Genomic DNA, 24,053 nt, shown 5'->3' on the forward strand with positions numbered 1-24,053 from the left:
TGAAATTTAAAAAATCTATGTTTTTTTAAAAAATCGTTGCGAGCTTCAAGTTTGAAACAAAGATTGTTGATTCCCTTCTTCCAAGTAGCAAAAAAAGTTAGAAAAAAACATTTTATTGATTCTTCATCAAAATTATCTTTCAATGATGTTATTCATTCTGTCGAAGTTATCATAAAGTCAGCGACACCGTATGAGCGATACTCATATATGTATGATTTCCCCACTTATTAGGTAGAATGTTATTAATCTGACCACAGAAACTCAACAATATGTTGTATATTCTATGCATGAACTGCTATGAGAATATTATTACATTCAGGATCATTATTAATGTATTCCAAGGACAGAAAACAAATGAATTCAAAATATACTTGAGTGAACATTAACTTTTCAATTTACAGAATAATACGGATGCAATAACGAAAATCAATTGAGTAATAAAAGTTACAATCAAGTCAAGAACTTGTAATAATTTTCAATATATTAATGTGAAATCTCGAGGCAACTATGAGATAAGAAATAAGTAAAACTGCATGAATAAACAATTCCATTATTTTATGTCAAACCACCACGTGGTTGATACTGCAATTAAACGTGCCTTTACTTGAAACCCAATTAATAATCTTTCACATAAATAGTTGTTTGAAGAATCCCATCAGATATAATTACATACTTCAGCTATAGATGTTATCCCTAATGAACATCTACGAGTCCTGCTTAGTACTGGAACTGAGTTTTTTGGTATTTACCCGTAGCAATTATCGTCAACATGTCGTTAATGCCAGAAGCTTTGTGAGTGGTATGAATCAGATAAGTCAAAAAGTGAACGATTCCAAGAATTTGCTGTTTGTTTTCAAGTTGAATAACGCGAAATATGTTACCTAACTGTAATTGATATTATCCATAAATGGACGATTGTGAAAAGTAAATTAATTTAATTAGCCATAAACTGCCGAAGGAAGTAAAGCTCCATATTTCATTTTGCTTCTATTTTTGTATTTCAAAAAGAACTGTTTTTTGTGGATGAAATCTTGAATCGACAGAACAATACAATTAATTATCTGGAAATATAGAAAGCATTGTGTTTTCACTATCTGTGAATGACAGATGGTAAATATGAACAGTTATGATAAAGAGGATTTTAATTTAGGATTGTTGGTCTACTTCTCCATGAATACTTGAAGTATAAAAAAATTGCATTTATAAATATACCCTGTCCTTGTAGTAGGAGTTATATTGGTGAAACTTCAAGGCAACTGAAGGTGCGTGATGATGGACACAGAGATTATATTACAAATGGAAAATTAGAGTGTTCAAATTGTCCTAACACGTTCTGAACAAGACGAGACTGATAGCCAATGAACCGAAGAGATTCTAGAAAACATCGTACATTTTTTTATCTGAAGATATGTATATTTCAAACACTCTCTGAAAATGTATGGTACTTGGATAATCGACCTGAAGAAAAATATGAAAAATGTCAATGTTGCAATTGACTAATATCAGAGAACACGGTGTATTACATCGAATGATTCAAAAGTCAATCAGCAACATCAACACTTTCCACATTTCCAAACATCATTGACATCTGTCGCAAAACCAGATAAAAATTGGAAGTTGTATTTGTTTTCTTCATTTCTACGGAGGCAGGTAGATTTTGAACTTCAAAACGTTCAGTAACTGAATATAATTCTCAGCTCCTCTTCGATACACAAAATTGAAAAATTCAAGCTACTGATGAATATAACATTTGATGATTGATTCGAAAGAAATAATCTAGCCAAAATCTGATACTTACATTGGTTACTCTTAGTAGTCATTTTGCAAATCATTCACAGCATAGTATGTCTTTTCGACTGTTTATTTTCATTTTGAAATTTTATTACATGAATTTTGAAATGTGGTGATTTATTGAAACATTTCACCGTTTTTACAAATGTTTTCAACCTATGTTGGATAACACTTAACGCATTAGCATAACTTATCAAATAGTTTTTTCAGCTGAGTTTTTTCAACATATATAAATATCATATAAATATGAATACAGAAAATATTTATTTTGTACGAATACGTATTTAAGATTATCCCTGTAATTGAAAGTAAGAACAAACTCAATTATAGGATTTTGACCAACAAACGTTATATCTGAAGCAATAATAGTAGGATATTTCAAAAGTTTTGGCAGTTTCAATGAGTATACTTCAACCTGTAATGTCTGAGTGAATACTCACTTAATTTCAACGAACTAAGCGTCATTTGAATCAGTGCGCTTTTCCAACGTAACACAGCCCGATTAATTTCGTCAGCATAAGTATAGCGTACCTGGGATTCGATAAAGTCGACGAAGACCGTTTTTATCTGGTCTTGATTGGCGAGGGATCTACTGATGAGAAAGTTATCGGAGTGCTTGGAAAAATAGTAGTCGGTTGGCGAAAGATCTGGGGAGTATGATGGCTGAGGCAGAACTTTGACGCTCAATGCGTTTAATTTTCAGATTGTGATTTATGGAACGTGCGGACAAGCATTGTCCTTTTCTGTTGACCAATACCGGCTGCTGTAGATGCAGCCGGTATTGGCGATTTCCTTCATATATGCGTATGATATTACTAAGCTTCAGCTATGATCGAATTATGAATTGAAAAGAAATAGCATTGGTTCTGCAATACGTTCCTTGAAATGCTTCATGACTAACGTATGTGGTATTATCACCAATGCTCTTGTTCATTTATATTGAAAAAGTGAATGCTTATAAGTCAAAGGCGCGGGTAGAAGCTCAAATTGAGAAGCCAGCATACAAAATAAAACATTTTATTACCTTTTGGAGGGTAAACTAACCATTCACGTACGCTGCGCTGTCCAAAAGTCATTTTTTTAAAAGTTTGTATCAAGAAACGTTAAACTTTCTGTAATTGGAAACTGGAAAGTCTTGAAAGTCATCTAATAACCAAGGTTGGCAAGGTCCTTTTAGAATTAATTGACGCACTATTTCAGGGATCGAAATAGTATTTTTGAATGGAAATGGGTCGACGGAATAAGCATCTTCAGAAAGGTGAATACCTACAAAATTGAAATATTTTTTCCACCTTCATTCTCAGCAGACATCTTATCTTGAGTACTATCACTATCCAAATCCGAATTATAATCTACTTCCGTAAATGTTGAATAAGCAAAACCTAATGAAAAATCGGATTTTCTTACTATATCGGTTGATGTAGATGGAACATCAAGAAATGTTGACTCCGTACTGACCGTCTTCTCCGTAGTGCAGGTGGGACAGTGGGATGGATTAATGAATAATGATTTTTTGGTATGGAACAGATTTATTTCCAGAGTCTCCACCAATTTGGTAGTATTTCATATCTAACGTCCAAGAATATATCTTGAATACGATTTCGGATTTTCAAGAACTTACGAATTGAAAGTTTCAACAAAAATTAAGTTTTGTTTGAGAATGTGATGTAGCAGCATATTTTAACTTCTTCTATTCTCGTAACTTTCGATAATCCGCTGTGAACAATTTTAACTTTTTTTCCATAATCAATAAAATCGACAAACTCTTCATTCTTCAAAGTAACAGTAACAAACCGGACTACTACTACGTTGCCACGTTTATTGGTTTTCCGTGTTATGTACCTAACATTATATTAGTGAAATATTTAAAATCGAAAAGGCGCTAAGAACAACATTTTGCCAAAGGCGGGGGCATACTGCCGCCCGTGCCCCTCTGTGGCGCCGCCACTGTATGAGCCATGTTTTCAACTTTGCTCTGTAAGAAATTGGAAATATTCATATTGGGCCTAAATAAGTTAACGTCCCGATTTTGTCCTCCTCTCTTAGAATCGCATACTTACATTTTCCTTACGGTTCGACTGTATAGTTTTTCGAATATTTCAGTTTGCAGTCATAACCAATATTTTTTGCAATACATAAATCTCTTATTGAAATTCACATCAAACAAAAAAACATTCACTGGTCTGTGGTCTATACTGTTGAATGCAACTAACGTTGAGTGGATACGCGAAAGAAACATGAGAGACATCATTCGTGTGTGATGGTTTACAAAAAATTGGGAAATCGTATTACTTATGTTCATCATCAAATTTTTCTATCGAGTCCAAAACATGTATTGATAGTATTTCGTTCATATTCATAGTGAATGTGATGGAGGGATGGAGAGAACTTATGAAATCCAAGAACCTATTCATTTGTCTATTTGTTCTTGTGAAACAAATCAAAATGTCATCGACATATTATCTCCACCAACAAAATAAATTACCCACCAGCGGATTATCATTTTGTTCCAAATCATTAATTCGGAGAGTAATTTAGCATAAATGCATAATTTTTGTATGGTAAAACAACTGTTTTACAGTGAACTGTATGATTTATTTATGCTCCATCCATTTTTTCAACTTTGCAGTACTCAATTGAAAGGAAGTTTAATAAATTTGTTGCACTAGTATAGACAAAACTATGGGATAGTTTACACAGGACGTAATTGATATTTGCAATGAGTGGTTATTATTATTTTTTGATTGGTTTGAGAGAGTATTGATGAAAAAGAAAAACATTTGGTATTACTGGAGTTTAATCCCAACACTCATTCATTGTTTTTCACACCTCGGCACTTGGTCACTTGGTGATCATCTTCGTCTTGGAGATCATCAGTTGGTAATCGAAACAAGTGTCGAGGTGTTAGAAACAACGGTTTGGTGTTAGGATAAAACTCAAGTAATATGCATTAAGTACTACAGCAAAGGTTCCAAACAGTGTATCACAGCAAGAATTGGACACAAGCTCAACATCAGAACCTGCTTCAGATCTAGAAATATCATCCGTAGCAGCCTCACGAAAACCAGGCCACCAAACGCGGACTGCGATTCCAAGAATTGCATTCACCGGATACCCTGTTAGTACGGAAAATCCTATATCGGTGAAACTAAGAGGTATTTGAATTTCCGCATTGCCGAGCACAAAAAAAACACACAGGAGAAACTAGCAAATCGGGAATGGCAGAGCATGTTTGGAGTCATCAATATAACATCAAGTGGCTCCAAGCTGAGATCATCCACGAGGAGGAACATTGGTTTGAAAGGAAGTTCAAAGAAGCGGCATATATGTTTTCCAAGGACGCATTCAGTAAAATCAGGGTACATATACGCAACATATAGAAACCTGTAATTGAACGGAAAATGGTCAACTCTCACCAATCGGTCATCTCCCGCTAAACCGGTGAAGCAGAGAGAGGTAATAGGGGATAGGTGAAATTCTGAGTACTAACAATCGAAACGTCGTGAAGAAACTTGGTTTGAAATCTTTTTTAATTTTTCGTTTCCTTTCTAATTATTTGCTCATTTTCATTTTCAGTTTCATTCATTTCTTTTTACTTTGTAGTCTTGATTATTGATTATTGTATTTCTAAACATAATTGATATTTCAGCAATTTATTCTAATTCTCTTCATTCTTTCATAGATTTCGAATGATAGTAGAATCATATTAGACAATGGAAGTCCGAAATAATGAAATTTATCATGAAAGATTGTCAACCACTTTCAAACAAATCAATTATCACACTCCAAACCCCTATAATAATGGCCAGAAACAAAAGCGATTTCTTGGGACAACAAAGGCAGCGGTTTTTAATTTCCTCCCTTCGATACCCCCTTGACATCTATCAAAAAACTGAAGAAGACAACGGCAAATTTTTAGTCTCCGAAACAATAAGTATCCGTACAATTTCTCATGTCTTCTTAAGTTACGCAAAATTATGCAATACGACGAGTTACTGATGAAAAGAACATTTTGGTTGTGAAAAATACTCGTACATGAATTTACGCAGTAATTTATTGGTTTGAACAAAAAGTTTGCTTCTTCTACACCTTCATAAAGTTTTCCATCACAATCTTTATATTTTTTCAGACTGTGGAAGCTAAAAAAATAGAAAAGGTCGTTAAGAACCTGATTTCCTCCATAAAACACGACTTTCGTTCAATACAGTATTGAATATTCTCCACATTCCATATGTAAAAAAAAATAATATGGAAAACTTGATAACAGCAACGTTCCTGTCGCAATATCCAATGATCATTACTGCTTGAATCAAATTATTCCTAGGGGTTAATTCTGAGAAGTCAATTAAGTAACCCATTCCGGAGTATAATGTATAACATAAGTTCTTTTTGAGTGAATGAAAATCGTTTTGCATGCTGGTGTGTGACCTGCAGCTACGTAGTTGAGAATATGAATAAATAGTTATCATTTCAGCGCATTTCAAATACCTATAATAATGGTGAAAAACGAAAGCGATCCCCTGGGACACAAAAACCAGCGGTTTCTAATTTCCTTTCTTCTTACCACTTATCAAATAAAATGACAGATCTACATACGCTCACTGCATACATAACAATTCAACTTTCCTTATAATGTTAGAGGTATCTGTGGATATTTTATTGTCATTCAGCGATTTCTAATTCATCTACCGCAAAAAACGTTTCCACAGAAAGGTATTTCAACCTGCTTGATGATTCAGTGAGTTTACGATAACTTTTACTTGTTTATTGCTATTTTTGGATAACTCATGCACAAATGAAGTGTCTAGTTGTTTCCGGTGGGATGAACTGTTTTCGATTCGCTTTGTGTGTTGTGTAATTCATTTTATTTATTTTTGCCAGCTATTATACAGGATAAATTACTTGAAGAAAATGGTGTAGTACTTGAAGAATTGTCTCACCCCTTATTCTACTTAGGGTTAGAATGGCAAATTTACATCTAGAAAAACCAAATCAAAGTAATGTATCTGTGAAATTTCCATTATAATTAATTTGAGAAGCTTACGAATTCAGATACTCCAAGCAGTGTTGCCAAAACAGAATCGTCGAAATACGTACTTGCACAGACAAATATCTTCAAATTTTACCCACCTTCAATTGACATTCCTCACATGATAATTTTTTTTTGGAGTTTTTTTTTTCATTTTTAAAATGAAAAAATTGATGCTTTTTGATTCCTGATGAATGAAAGAATCGGAACATCTTCATGAATACATGAAACATATGAAACAATAGTTTTCAAAGTAGCAATATACATAACTTGTGATTTCCATATTAGGGATTACGTCAAGTGTTGAACTTTCGGAAAAGCGCTTTTTATTTCACAGATACTTTATAATGAATAACAATTTCAGTGATTATTGATTAAAAATATCGAAATAATAAAAAACCAAATCAAAATATTTTTAACAAACTGTATTTTTTCTTCTTGTTTCATTTCATCTACCAATATGGCGTATCCTTTTTTCCAATTTTTCATTTCTTTAGATTAGCCACAGCTACAATGACCATCAGCCAAAATCTCATATCGAACATAATTGTTCATAATCTCTTGTTTAGGCGTTAGAAATTGATTCTCTTCGAAATCCCCACATTTGTATCAATCCTCACAAAGTGAATCCATGAAAAATCCCCACAATGTGAGGAATTCTTCAAACATTGGTAACACTGACTCCAAGAGCTTCTATATAGCAATATTATTTTGAGAAACTATATCATTTAGTCATATATACAGGCGTGCAGCCAGCAGCTTCATCGGACCAGAACATGTCAGTGGCATTGCTTCAGGCTTTGCCAAATAAACACCTGGATGGCAAGAAGATTTATGGACTTCTGGAAGAATCTTTCAGGATTGGCTCACTGCAAGGCATTTATTCACCCTTCGAAGCTTGATACCAAACAGTTGTTGGACTACAGTAGGTTAGGGTGACCTAACCTAACCTAACTAGTCATACAGGCAACTCAATTATCTGAAATAATTCTTGCTTAATTATGCCAAAATAGGCTATCACTGAATCATACAACGACTAATTATTTTTAAAAACAAACGGTATCGATAAGTTCCTTTTTATATCTGACTAAAGAATTTTATACCGAGTTTCATGTTTCTTATGTTGAAAATGGCAGTTGTAACTGACCATGAAAATGTCAAAACCCTTTTTTGTGAGATAGAAATTCGAAAACCCTCAATGAAAGTGTCGTTTCAAATCCAGCAAAAATGCACAGTACCAAGTTTTATACTGTTAACGTTGACGTGTGTGATAAGATGCAATCAAGATGCAAAATATCAAGTTTTATGTTTATAACGTTAGAAATGACGAAGGGATCATGGTAGGGATTAGCCCTCTTTCCACTTCCTTACGGATTCAATTTTAAAAAACTCTTCAAATGTCTTGCCTTGGTGTTATGAGGTGCATATAAATGAGGCGATGTATTTTTCAATATGGAAAAAACTAAGAATGATAACTGGGCTTGGCTTGATTTGGCTCGAAGTTGGGTTCGTTTTTGTGACGGAGATTCAAAAATCAAGCTGATCACAACCCTAGTTAAAACTTGTCTCGCTCGAATATACTACTACTCATGATGGTCAAATTGATGCGGTTTCGTGGCACGATCAGTGGAAATTTCACAGTTAAGTATTTTTGTATTAAACATAGTGGTCCACATCTTGTACAGATTGTAAGAGGTACCAAGTAAGCAGATCACGTGGGAATTTTTATCTTAAATTAAAGACAATTTTTGTTAGACTTGAAGAACCAACAAAAAATTGAAATATAACGACTTATATTTTTCGAAGGTTGAAACGGTACCACTCAATCCTTCACCATTTTTCCTAAAAAAAATGAGTCTATTTACAATTCAATAGTTCATGCCTAAAAAACATTAATCTCAGTGCATACGGTATCTACTTGCTTCCGTAATTTTCGAAGGTGACTTTTCCAGAGACCTTAGTCAAAATATTAAACTGGGGTATCATTGGAAAATGTCTCATTGAAAGACATTAAAAAGGATGGGCCACTTGACACCCTTCTTGTTCTCGATTCTATTGGTAATAACCATTTTTCTATGGAAGTAGACTTCACAACGAATCCTGGTGTGCGGTGATATATCCGAAATCAGCCTCATCTCAATTTTCACTCCATTCTCGTCTATGTTAATTACCTCCAAGCACACAATCCATAACAATAGCAATCCATTCTTAATAATACGGTGGAACATCCAAAGCATAGCAGATAATTTTTCAAATGACTCACGCGGATACCTACAAAGCTCCAGACTCACGTTATAGCTATTATAATATTTTTATTGGCTGTATTTTCTCGCTATTATTGTAAATACATGCCACTCTTTGTTAATTAATCCGCTCGCCTCATATGGAAATGCCGATCGTTAACTTTGCAATCTTGGGATTCGAAGAAAATCGTTTCACATCTTCAGAAGAAAGATAAAGCCGGGGATCATTCACACTGACTTGTTCAGTTATTTTCATTTAGAAACATGTTTTTGTTCAGTGATCGTTATTTTGATGGAAGACTATCAGTGCCTTTGAAACTTTCTTCAAATTATTAACATATTTTCTAAAAGGGGTTGATGAGAACAATAACAATTATTCTGAAATCAGTACATGTTGCTGTATTTCTTGGAAAGTAGATAATGCTTGTTATTGAATATTAGAAGTTAGAACTTTCATGTCTGAAACCGGAGGCGAATAGACTAGAGAGATTTCTGGAATTTCCAGTGTATCCGACAAGCTCCATTTTGCTCTTGACTCTTGAAGAATAAAAGATCATTTCAGTTATTTATTCAACTTATTTTAATGGAATGAATGAAAACACTTTTGTCTAATTTCCACTAGTTGATTTTATTTATACGACCGGTTTCGGGTTTAGCCCCATTATTAAGTTTAAAACTAAAATGTGAAATTTGAAAACTCGGTTTCATCGGGATTTTTCAGGTAAGATAGAAGGACAAGTAGTTGAACGAATCATGGTGCCAACAACAAAATTGAACACTGAAGATTATAGGGGTTGTTAAACTTATAAATTCAAGAGTGTAGACCTACATGAATCGAGTTAATCGTTTAGGGGTATATATTTCAGGTTCTAAATTCATTTTTTAATATCTATGATTTCCAACAAATTCATTTTTTTCCTTTATTACATATGTGTAGGATTTTGCGGTTGCCTTTACTTATCTTGTGTTTTAATTTTCGAAGGTGTTCATACATTGTAGATTTTTTGTCCAAACAGACGTGTTCACAGAGCCTTTTGTCAAAATTTCTACCGGTTTGGCCTATATATACTGCAGAGCGTTCGACACACTCTATTGGATTTGGGTTTTGCTTTAAACAGAGTTCCGCCCAAATTATTATTACTCAAGAAAGCTGTTGTTATTTTGTATTTAGAGAAGTAATTTTGAATATTTTGTGAGAGTTTACCTGAGTAGACGTTAGGCTCCGTCCTGTCCTTATATCTTACCTGGAATCTTCCGATATAACCCGAGTTTAAAAATTTCACATTTCAGTTTTATACTTGATAATGGGGTTAAACCTGAAACCGGTCGTAAAAATAAAATTAACTAGTGGAAATTAGACAAAATTATTTTTATTCATTTCATTAAGTGATCATGAATCACCATAAAATAAACAAGTCATCCATCACACATATTATTCAACTTATCTCAAACAAAATTTCTATATAATATAGTACAGTATATTTTTGTAGTATATGAACATTTAATTGAAAACAATAGGGCAATTTAGTCCAACAAATCCAGGTATCTAACTCATTTTGGTATTCCCCACTGAACTCATTCATTTTGGGTGTTTCATGACACTCAGATTATTGCTCAGAATGATTGTGGATCTCCGCTACTGAAGTCAAACAGTTTCCTGGGTAGATTCTGCTTTCGAAGATGAATGACGTTACTACCACCATTTCTGTCCATGCTTAATGATATGGTATACCTATTGTTTATGAACAATAGTTGATCAGAAAATTTAGCATTTATTTTGTGAATATTTGGCAGATAGAAGGGGAAGATGGGTCTGTTCATCTCACCTTTGTTGAAAGTGAGCACTTCCCGCTCAGGGGCGACAAATAAAAGCGGTGAGATTTGACTTGTGAAATCCACGAATTCTAAAGATGTCTAAATTTCAGCAAATGCACATTTGAACGTATTATAACGTTACTTCACTCGTTACTTGATATTGAGCAAGAAAGCGGTGCATGTGCCCAGTTAGAATGACTAGCTCTTGATCTGCGGAGGCAAGGGCGCAGATCGGTTCTAATTTTTTTCATAGAAATTCAATTGAAAGTGCTGAAAAAGGTTATCAAATTGAAATCTCTTATCTACCTACAGAAGTCTCCAGAAATATTGTACCTCTTTTCAACACTTGTCACTGTAGACCGTAAACCAACATAACTACACAGGGATAGGGAACACTTCAAAAATACTGATAAAACAAGGAATACAGTTAACTTGGGAGTTTTGATAGGATTTTGCATCCCCAACCATGGAATGAATGAATTAACAAAAATACTGAATCAATATTGAATATAAATGGTCACTTTATAAAAAAATCAGAGTGTCAATATTTGAAAATATTTTAGCATCTCCAATGATGGCCTTGATGGGAATTAAGGACGATCTCCTCCTTGTGACCAATTCATTCAATTTATTCCTGTTTTAATGCTATTAGTAGTTCATATGCTTTTACTAGATCTTATGCATTTCATGATCTTATGTTTTAATGACTGCGATTTTACTATTCGATGATTTTTATGACCTTCATGATTTTATGATAAGTTTTTATGATATTATGATTCTGATGATTTTGCCAGGCAAAACTATTATATAAAAAAAAACTGTTGTAAAAAATCCCAATGACTCTACGATTAGTTGAAATTACCAATTTCAAAATATCGTTTTATATATTCCACTTTGAATTTATAACCTTGAATACGTTGAAAATTGTGAGTTATTTGGATGAATGATTCTTAAAATTTTCATTCAAATCACCATCTCTTTACGAAGGAAGGCACAGAAAAGACCCTTCCAAAACTTAATTTTCCATACATAAAATTGGTATCTGTTCAAAGTTCAAGCAATTGTCTCCCCTGTTACAGTAGACATATACAGAAAGTCCACCGATTCTAAATATGACATTACTAAAAGTAAATATCTATAATAATAATAATTATAATAATAATACCAATTACCAATCGCGGTCTCGGCCTATATCCACCGACATAACGCGGCCCTAAGAGTGCTATATTACCATCTACGGCACTCTTACGGTATTGACGAGACACCGGTGCTGCCCTACGCTCCGGGGGATATTGAATCCGTTGTGGGGAACGAGAAGTGCCGAATTTATTGGAACTATTCGTTCCCCACCCTCAGGCTCATACAAGCCAATAAGCCTGATGTAGTCCTTCTCGACCACCAGACCAAAACGATATTTGTCGTGGAGTTTTCAGCTCCTGGCGAGACGAATGTCGTCAGAAAAGAGGAGGAAAAACGGATAAAATATCGAGATTTTCTCTTCGAACTCCGCAGACTCTATCCAGATCACTCTGTCAAGATGGTCGTTCTGATTATTGGAGTCCTTGGTGGAATGATGTCTTCTCTACTCTCGAATCTCAAAATCATACCGGCTTGCCGCACTAAGGCAGAAATCTTAGCCGCACAGATGCAGAAGGCTGTCATTCTTGGCTCACTACGTTTGCTCAGGGCACATGATTCTCGGACCCAATGATCACTTACCCCACGGGAGTGGTCATTGGTTGATTATGCTGGCGCGCCCTCCCGAATGTATCGGGGCTTCGGGGGATAGGGCCTGACCAGCGCACACTACGGCCAATTACCAATCAATAATACCAATTAACAAGAAAAAAGTAAAGTAATATATTGTTGAAATGCACAGTAATATTCACGAAAAATACAGAGTAATGATGGTTCGGAGCGAACTGGTTATAACTAAAAATATTATTGATAGTATAAGAATATCCAACCATTCGATGGTAGTTTTTATGTTAAGTGTACCAGGAAAGAAGAAAATCTCAAAATTTGTTAAATATCGTAGCTTTAAATATTTTAACGAAAACAATTTTCAGCGGGATTTGTTTCAAATTCCCTTATTTCGTATTTTTGACCAGAGTAGTGTTGATGAGAAGGTGTCATTTCTTGTCAACGGTTTGAATAATCTATTTGATAAACATACTCCCATAGTGTGTGTAAAAGTAACCTAACCAAAGGCACCATAGCTGATGGACACAATAAGAGATATGATGAAAACAAGAGATAAGGTTTTGCTGAAGTATAGAAAGACAAAGTCAGAGGCTAGTTTTAGATTTTACAAAGATATGCGAAATCAAGTAAATAAAGCAATAGAAAGGGAAAAGAAGGCATTTTTTACTTTTCAATTTCAACAAAATGACTCGAAAAAAATGTGGCGTTTCCTGAAACGAAATGAAGTAATTTTAGATAAGGAAAAAAGTATTCCAGATTATCTGAAAAGTGTTGATGAGATCAATGATTTTTTTAATAATTCTATACCAATAATGGAACCTCCAGCAAACTCACTTAAATATTACAAAACTAACTGTTCAACGACCTCAACATTCTGTTTCAAAGAAGTTATTGATCTTTTTGTTTTTCAAACAATAAGTGAAATTGAAACAAATGCAACTGGTTGTGATAATTTGAATGAAATGTTTATAAAACTATGTTGTCCGCATATTGTTGAGTACATTACTCACATAATAAACTTTTGCCTAATTGAAAATATTTTTCCTAAGATATGGGACAGTGCTGTTGTGGAAGCACTAGTTTTATCACATTTTAACTTGCTAACACTGTCAATGGCCCACATTTGAGTGAGCAGTATAAATTTAAAATTCAAAAAGTACAAAACTCGTGCTTGAGACTCATTTATGGAATAAGACGGTCTTAGAGAATCTCTCATAAGCTCAAAGATGCATATTGGTTAAATATGAATAACAGAAGAATCTTGCATGCCGCCAACCTATTCTATAAAATTATTCTTACCAAAAAGCCTACCTATCTTCATAGAAAAATTTTTTTTCGAACGGATCTTCATAACGTCAATATCAGGTTCAGGGAAACACCTACTCCACCTCCTTTCAAAACTGAATTTTTCCGCCGGTGTTACAGTTATCAACTATGCCATGTGATGAATGATCTTCCCCTCGAATTACGAATTCAAGTATAATCTATTTAGCCATTTATTCAATACACTTTAGTGATAAGATTTCAGAACTTCACATCGTGTTGCTCTTACTTTCTATATTTTTCTTTGTTTTTGTATCATTTGAAGGAAATTAAATAGAGAGGTAATAATATTTCTCCTAGACGGAGGTTTCATACATACAATCAAGCTACGTTGAAATTAATCGTATCTTAGGCACTTTTCTGTTTGGGTCGAATCTTTCCTGTACTAATGAGAGGTGATACTTCGAAACCGGTCTGTAGGTGATTGACTCGAATAATTTCAGCATGGTTCTGCTGCTGGATGAAAGAGAAATCTGCGAGACCAATCTCTGTGAGGTATTTAGCATGAATATCTGGCGGATATAATTCAATATCCAGCGTGTTATCAGAGAGATAGTGGTTGCTTTGGCAAGCATTTACCGGAATATTCCAATATTTTATTTGGAAACAGTTATTTTCTTCATCAGTATAATTTTCAACTGATGTAAATAGTAGAATTATGTAATTATTGATTGAAGAGTGTAAACTATCACGGCGGAAAATGACTGTAAAAATCATATTGGTGAAACTTCGAGACCATTAAAAATGCGTGAGAAGGTACATCGGGATTAGATCAGAAATGTACAATAAACAGGATCAAAATTGTCAAAAAACACATTTTGAATTTAGACGGTGAGCATCGACAAGAACGATGGCCAATGAACCCCACTCTACGAGACGAAAAAACGAAAAGAGAATTTTGGTATATCTGGAGAGAAGTGTTTTTCGAACAGCTCCTTAGAAATGGATCGTAATTGACTACCCGTCTTGAAAAAAATGGATACTGGCGAAATAGCAACAAGTGATACATTGAATGTTTCAGAAGTTGATCAACAACATTGAAATATTTTGACGGCGTCTGTCGTCAAAAGAGTTTTGATATGTGAAGATATGTGAAGAAATAAAGAGAATCAGCAAATGAAGAACTGTTTGTAATTTAGGCTCCAAAACGTTAAGCTGAATACCTATATAAATGCATAGTTTCTTTTCGATTAGCAAAATTACTGAATACGATAAGTAACTGTAAAATACTTTGAATTCATGCAGTAACTTTGCCCTTTTCATACGTGTCTGAAGTTCTTCATTACAATTTTTATATTTTCCTTGATTGTGAAAGGTGAACATACCCAAAAAAGGTCGATGAAAACTGATTTGTCTAGACAAGAAATGACTTCTGTTTAATATATTCTTTTATAATTGACATTCTATGACTATTTCATTTTTCTTTTCAGTTCTGCCACGCACAAGAAATCTCTTGAAGAAGCTAGTGTTGAGTTGCATCATTTTCTTTAAAACTAATTGAAATATCTTCAAAAATCAATACATCGCCATCCTCTGAAACAAACGGAAATTATCTCAACGATAACTATGAAGTATTACAAAAAATCAAGAATGTGTGAGTTCTAAACAAAAACTCATTGATAACAATCACTGGTTCTGCGCTATTCCACATCATCATTTTAATTATACTTTCCGTAGTATATCCCGTGTATAAAAACTCAGAATGGACTATATAATCACTCACTATCGGTTGTTCTTACCGAAACATCGAGCATGAGTATAGGTTACTTATAATTGGTATTTTAAAACAAAAAATTTCGAAAACAAAGCTACGGAAAAAGTGCACGCATGTGTGTATTCTGCTATTATCATAATTTGAACGTGCACTGGAGGCAATGTCAGGTGACTACATGATTATATGGTTTCGCGTTGGAAATGGTTGACGGTATTTTGAAGCAGACGATTAACGAATTTCTTGAAACGAAATTGCACAGTTGTTCGTTCACTAACCGATTTGAAATGATTCTGACATTGGATGATTCATTACATCTTTTCTTCTGGTGTAGCCCAAGGAGGTAGTGTTCGTATTTTTTAACAAACACTGAAGTGTGGTTAGTACCAATATACCTAGAATCTAGGATGAAAACTTGATGCACAGTGATTTTCAGAGCATGCTTTGCGTCAGACTGACAGATGATTCTCAATTCTGAAGGAAACGATGCAAGGAACCTTCCCACTGGATTCAACTGGAAGAAATCATTATTCACCCAACATACCTGAGCAGTAAGTGGAGATTCCGTATTGTTTAGTGATTATTATTTTCAACTAGGGGAGTCAGTATGATCTATAACCAACACATTGGCGAGAAGTTATCCACAGATTTCTGGCCACTCATGCTGACGTAGAGGAAAATAAAAATCTGTGGTTGGGATATGAAATTATAAGCACCCGTACTAATATCTGTGGCTGGAAATACCTATTCACTATAGGTTGAACGTGAAATTATTAGGACTATTTGGTGTATAACTTTTTATAGAATCTTCAGTAGATTGACGCGTTGATAACCGTTTTCTCATCAACAATACAGATTTAGGAAAGAATAATCTTGGAAATATCAGACTTCCTTTCCAATACTCAATGTAGAAATGACAGCCGATGATGTGCGTTCATGAGAATCACATAACTTCCATAGTTTCTTGAGTGAATTAACTTGGCGATAACAGTTTTCTTGTCATCTAAACAGATTTCAAAAAAGAAAATTATTGAAACAATCAGATTCATTTATTGAGATTCCTTGTAGAACTGGAACCAGATGATGTGTGTTCATGGAAATCACACAAATCTTATAGAATCTTGGGTAGATCAACATAGTGAAAACTGTTCTCTTATCACCCATACAGATTTCGATAATAAAATTGTTTAAACGATCGGACTTACTTTTTTAAACCCCTTGTAGAATTAGAACCATATGTTGTGCGTGCATAAAAATCGAACAAGTCTTATGGAATCTCGTGTAGATTAACGAAGTGATAACAGTTATCTTGTCACCCATACAGATGTCCAGGAAAAAAAATGTTGTAAAAATCAGACTCACTTTTTAAAACACCTTGTAGAATTGGAACCAGATGATGTGCGTTCATGAAAATCACAAAACTCTAATAGAATCTTGGGTAGATCAACATAGTGAAAATCGTTATCTTGTCACCCATACAGATTTCCATAAAAAACTGTTGCAACAATCAGACAAACTTTTTGAAACCCATTGTAGAATTGGAACCAGATGATGTGCGTACATAAAAATCACAAAACTGTTATAGAATCTTGGGAAGATCAATATAGTGAAAACCGTTTTCTTGTCACCCATACAGATTTCGAGAATAAAATTGTTTAAACGATCAGACTAACTTTTTAAAATCCCTTGTAGAATTGGAACCAGATGATGTGCGTACATTAAAAATGGAACAAGTCTTAAGGAATATTGAATAGATTGATGTAGCGATAACAGTTTTCTTACTACTCAAACAGATTTCTAAAAAAAAATGTTGAAACAATCAGACTCTTTTTTTGCAATTCCTTGTAGAATTGGAACCGGATGATTCCTAACCCCAATTCACTTTATGAAATTTTCAATATACAAATAACAGATTTCGAGAACACTGTAACGAATCTGAAGCAGCCCCTGACAAGTATGCGGGCTGAATCATGTAACAAACACATGAAATCAAACCGTTACATTATATAAGCCCGGTTTCCCGACCCAAGAGGGCAGTTCAGAAAGTGAATCGTGCGGGTAAACAAGAAATTTAAATAGTGGAAATAAATTAAGCGTTAGTTGCTAAGTGTTGTAAATAAATTAGTTTGTCATCAGTGAAATATTGTTGGAAATGAATTTGTTTGAGACAGTTAATTCTTCAATTTGCCACAATATGTTCAAACTTGAAGAAAAGCAATATTCTCACTCATTCGTATCACATTTTAAAAAATAATTTTTTCGAAACCTTTATGGATGAAAGAAAGAAAACGAATTCAACAACAGTGATCTACTTGAGAAGTTGTGAGATTCTGATGAACGCGAATCATCGGGTTTGAATTCTACGAGGGGTATTGGAGAGTATAAATCTGAAATTTTCAATAATTTTTTCCAGGAATTTGTATTGGTGACAACATAACAGTTCGCATTACGTTGATCTACCCAAGATTCAATAAGAGTTGTGTGATTTTCATGAACGCACATCTCCTGGTTCCAATTCTACAAGGTGTTTAAAAAGTGAGTCTGATTGTTACAACATTTTTTCCCGGAATTCTGTAAGGGTGACAAGATAACTGTTATCACCACGTCAATCTACCCGAGATTCCATAAGACTTTTTCGATTTTTGTGCATGCTCATCATCTGGTTCCAGTTCTACAAGGGGTTTCAAAAAGTCATTCTGATTGTTGCAACAATTTTTTTCCGAAATCTGTATGGGTGATAAGAAAACGGTTTTCACTATATTGATCTACCCAAGATTCTATAAGAAATGTGTAATTTTCATGAACGCACATCTCCTGGTTCCAATTCTACAAGGAATCTCAAAAAATGAGTCTGATTGTTTCCATAAGACTTTTTCGATGTTCATGCACCCACATCATATGGTTTCAATTCTTCAAGGGGTTTTAAAAAGTTAGTCTGATTGTTGCAACAATTTTTTTTGGAAATCTGTATGGGTGACAAGAAAACGGTTTTCACTTTGTTGATCTACCTGAAATTCAATAAGAGTTGTGTGATTTTCATGAACGCACATAATCTGGTTCCAAATCTACAAGCTGTTTTAAAAAGTGAGTCTGATTGTTTCAACTTTTTTTTCGGAAATCTGTAAGGGTGACAAGATAACTATTATCATTACACCCGAGATTCCATAAGACTTGTTCGATTTTTATGAACGTACCTACGTCATCTGGTTCCATTTCTACAATGGGTTTAAAAAGTTAGTTTGATCATCCCAACAATTTTACTCTCGAAATCTGTATGGGTGACGAGAAAACGGTTTTCATTATGTTGATCTACCCAAGAAACTATGGAAGTTGTGTGATTTTGATGAACGCACATCATTGGGTATCATTTCTACATGGGGTATTGGAAAGTAAGTCTGATATTTCCAATATTATTCTTCCCCAAATCTGTATTGTTAATGAGAAAACGGTTATCAACGCGTCAATCTACTCAAGATTCCAGAAAAAAGTTATACACCAAATAGTCTTAATAATTCCTCGTTCAACCTATAGAGATAGGTATTTCCAGCCACAGATATCAGTGCGGGTGCTAATAATTTCGTATCCCAACCACAGATTTTTATTTTCCTCTACGTCAGCATGTGTGGCCAGAAATCTGTGGATAACTTCACGCCAATAACCAAAACTAACGTTCAGAAGATCACTTGATAGACGTCAGTTGTATGATTCTATGAGTTTCATGAATCTGAGAATTTTTTTGATTCTCTTCAAACAAGATCATTAATTGTATTATTTGTTAGCAGATAATTGAAGCGTACATGATGACAGGTCAAATGCCAATAATTCATGAAGTTACTTTATTATCTTCCAAGTTCAGCTTGTATTTTCAATTCATCAGTGGCATCATAACATTTCATTTATTCTTTCACATCATCTTCAATTCGGTGTGATTCTATCATCAAATTTCAGATTATTCTTATTATGGTATTCTGCATCTTGCAGAATACCAGAAATTATATTTTGGGCGGTCTGCTTTTCAGGCAGTCTTGAAAAATTCGATCGTTTTCTATCGAAATATCCATTTACTGAACTGAGAATCATTGACCGATGAAGTCACTTGTTTGGGGAAGTAACTAAGTCTCAACATAAAAAGGATTTGGTTCTCTAGGAGTCCTTCCATACTTCTCTTGACTTTGTATCCAGTCTTTGTGCTTTCTTGGTCCGCAAACTCCTAACGTATTTCCTTAGGGTTTCCAATGAGATGAATCGATTGACATCATTGTCATCCTAACCCAAAATATCCTCAGCTCGACTTTTCAGCAAAACGTTCGATATCAACATCCACGTCAACAATCGAAAATGGAGCTCAACCGTATCGGCAGAATGAAATGGGAGAATAATAATTCAGGCAAAACATCATATCTCCCCAGGAAAATGAAATAACGTACATATATCCGATCCCATAAGAATTCAACCCAGAATTTTTCGGAACAGTTTTCAGCTGGAAACCAGGATCAGGTGAAAACGGGCTTCGTTGACTTTATCGAATTCCGAGCATACATTTTCATCCTGACGGAATCAATCGACTTGTGTCATGTTGTAAAAAGTGCACTGATTTAAATGGCGCTCATTTCGATTGAATTGAATGAGTATTCACTTACAGTTTGAATCATACACATAGAAGCGGACAAAAAGCAGACCAATGCTATATATGGTTCATATTCAACTGAATACTGCATACTAGTATACTCTCAGTACATAGAATAATAGTTTTGGGAAAATACCATATCTGCGCAAGAAAATAAAATACGGTAGGAACAGATCTGTTTTAAAATCTGTTTTTTCGTTAATCAGCTGTCGCCCACATACGAACGACAACTCTCAGAAGTTGAGAAACTTGTGCGAGCTAAGGACTAACGAAGTCTTACCTTTTAACGTGTGATTCCTAACACGGAATAACAAGATATCTATGATATTAAAGTTCAAAAACGATCTGACCCTATCAAGATTCAACACAGAAATTTTTAAGATATTTTTCAGGTAGAAAATTTGTAAAACTTATGATTTTTCAAAAAATGTAAAATGTGAGAACATTTCAAAACTCAAAATTTCAATGAAGAAAGTTCCATCAACAAATTATTAGAAAGTCCTTGACAGTGTGAGATCATATGAACTTGAAAAACCAGATAGCACATATCTTCCCTTGATCATTGAAATTTGATAACTTTATTTCACCTAACTTCATCTATTCTTTCTATATTTTCTTTCTTTCCTCCAAACCTTTTTCCTAGAGACCATTTCTTATGAATACTGAACTTCGCCTTTCATTTTCCAATGTTGTTGTGAAGTGATTATAATACCGTATACTACATGTACATGGAAAAATGATTGATGAATGCTAACAAATAGATAATTTCGAATTCTCGTCTCTTCTCATCGAGTAGTCTAGAAATAATAGTAGTTCTCTCGAATGGATAGAAAATATTTTTCAGAAACGTTAGTTAATAGGAAAAAACCGGCTTTCTACTTCCCGATCAAGTACACGGAAAGTGGAAACTTCCCAAGAAAGGAAGTAGTTAAATACACCAAAAGAACACTCCATATATAATTGATATATATGATATAACTAATATATAATTGATGCACATGTTTCTTTCAGATGAAACCCGAAAAAAATTTCCCAAAAGTACTACTTTGAATTATAAGAACATTCAATCAGACTTCTCATTCAGTTAGTACTGCATACATTCGTAATGGAATTGAAACAGATACCATTCACAGGAATGCAACACGAGATCTAAAACAAAAATTTACCTTAATTTTCACGAACGTGAAAAATTTTCAATTTCTAAGTGTACCACTCGAAGTTACGAGTTATCGGTCGGTAGCCAGGCGGTTCGACGTGAGTGCTTTGTTCACTCACTCGAATTGACTGCTGTGTTGGTCAGTGGTTCAAGACCCAGTCTGAACGATCGATTTTCACTTGCTATCGTCCAACCCGTGTTAGGAATCACATGTTAAAAGGTAAGACCTCTTTAATCCTTAGCTCGCGCAAGTTTCAACTTCTGAGGGTTGTCTTTCGTAGGGGTGCGATAGCTGGTTAACGGAAAGACAGATTTTAAAACGGATTTTTTAAATCACCTCTCTTCAACTCATCATCAGCATCGTTTTAGATAACTTTCGATAGTGGCACTGATGAGGAGTTTTCCACATCGGTAAATGAATTTTTTTATACTTTTTCATATATAATCATGTTCCATGTCAATAATATACGTTTTGATTCCATTTTGTGAATAGTTGCTATTAATGTATTTATTCTATTACTTTTATTCTTTCCTCAGAATATTCAATGCTCAAAAAAATTCTTATTGAAATTATAGGATTGGTTCAATGAAATGAATAATCATTTTATTATCAGAAAACTTTCAGAATGAAGTTCTAATTTATCTTCATATTCAAATTTCATAATCATAAAAAGTATCCGAAGAAAGAATGGAAAATAATAAATGGAATTTATACTAATCAATTCACAAGAGGGCCAATACATGTAGCAAAAGAAGACTACACTTATTCGAAATCCATAATTGAACAATTAAAAAGGAAAGAATTTTTTCTTTCGTGTAATTCAATGTTTATATGAAAGTAGCTGTTTCAGGAGGACTTTCTTTCAGTTTGTGTCTGAAAGTTACTTCTTTGCATGATCTACACATCCATGTATAGAGTTACTTATTTTCAAATTGATTAATCCTTCCTTTCTTTGGAAGATTCTCTCATCCATTTTTTTCCTAAACAATTGACACCGTCACCAATGATGAGTTATTAAATGTTTGCTATCCATAAATATATCCCTCCAACATTGAGTTGCATCAGATCTTCTTTCTTGAGAAATTGTTGTTGAGTTTCTGTTGTTTCGCGTATACAAAAGTTAAAAAATCTTCACATTACTAGTAAACTAGTAACATATATTGAAAAGTATTGTGTTAGGTACATTTTGTTATTCGATCGAAATATGTGATAGATAAACAATTTCTATCGATGAGTAACGTATTGGTAAACAAGTCTTCAGAAAAATTTATATTCAAAATCACCTGTTAACATTACGTCATGCTTATCACCTGCATTTCAGAGACCACGTGATTCGAAAGAAGACACTTCGGGAGGTTGTCAACAAAGAAAATAACGATTAAGACTTGTTTTCGACTTACCTCTAGGGAAATCGAAGAGAATAGGAACAGAAAATGGGAAGCTGAAGCACAAAAACTCACTGCAACGTCTAGCCAGTCACACAAAACAGTTTTATGTCCTCATCACAGATTCAAAGAAATCAGTTAGAAGAAAAAACCTAACCTCACATACTCTCAGTCAAAAAGTCACACTCACAATCACCTGACGAGAAGAAGGTCAAGGGCCGAACAGCTCCCTGCGGGTATCAGAAAGGTCCATTCATAAATTAAATAGGATGTATCGCGTGCTATTCCGAAGAACTCGCTTCTTACACTGATCATACACACATGAAGGTAAGACTCAGCCGGTGGGGATACCACATAAGCATACCCAGGTAGTTGAGGCCGTCTGGCAGGTCTCGGTGGTCCAGCGGAGTTCGTCGGCGATGCTTTCCAATCGCTTTTCTATTGCATCCCTATTGTTTGATCGATTGTTTGTTTCAATTGGGAAATACAGTGTGGCCGTCGCGTCGCTGATGAGTTTGACTCGCGAGTGGCTTGATTCGATGAAGTTGTTCATTAGTTTAGATTTCTCAATTCTATTGAGTCGTGCTCTTTCTTATGATTTGAATACAGAGAGGACCATGGGAAACGTACGCAAAGAAGATCTACAGGAAAAGGAACTTTTTGCAAAAACACAAAAAAGTTTAATTTTTTGCGAGGGGGCAAGATTAGACCCCAGACTAATTGAAAAACCCACAACTATCTGAGCGGACAAGTGATTTCGAAAAGAGATTTTTTCAATTTCTGTTTCACTTTTGAAAAGTATACAAAAACACTTTCTGTACTGAGTTTGTTCTCCGAACATTTTTTACGGAATCAGATAGATGCTATAGATGCTATCTTATATATTATATATATAGAGCGTTTCAACAAACACGTGAATTTTCTTATCTAGCGGGACTTATTCTGATATGATTATCATATTCGAAACTTCTCCCCCATGCGGTCAGCAACTACCCCCCTATTTTTTCGATGGCATAGTCCTCCTAAAAATGAATGTCATGAATGAGTCGAATCTACTCATTTCATCGATGACTGTACGTGATAACATCCATTCGCTCAGTTGATTCGATCAGAGACATAGGAATCTTGTTTCAATCGAAAGAGATATAATTTAAGTAGAGAATAATTTTTGAGAAAGAAAGGTTTTGGCTTTCTACTTTGCCATCTTCATTAAAAAAAATGTGGGAATCTCCCAAAGAAAGGAAGGAGACAATTAATTTCCATATGAG

The 24,053-nt window shown here is 34.3% G+C and overlaps 1 protein-coding gene across 1 annotated transcript in view; it reads right to left on the minus strand.

Annotated features, from left to right (window-relative positions):
- The window catches only part of Sox102F (transcription factor Sox102F), a 615,532-nt gene extending 592,470 nt beyond the window's left edge, over positions 1-23,062 (minus strand). The window contains exon 1 of the mRNA XM_074170029.1: positions 22,801-23,062. The gene's annotated coding sequence lies outside the window, so the exon portion shown is untranslated. The remainder of the gene's footprint in view (positions 1-22,800) is intronic.
- Positions 23,063-24,053: the final 991 nt, after the last annotated feature.

Source organism: Leptinotarsa decemlineata, unplaced genomic scaffold, assembly GCF_025532065.1.
Source record: "Leptinotarsa decemlineata unplaced genomic scaffold, Ldec_3_MD MMD2_P_RNA_scaffold_6, whole genome shotgun sequence".
In the NCBI taxonomy this organism is placed as follows: Eukaryota; Metazoa; Arthropoda; class Insecta; order Coleoptera; family Chrysomelidae; genus Leptinotarsa; species Leptinotarsa decemlineata.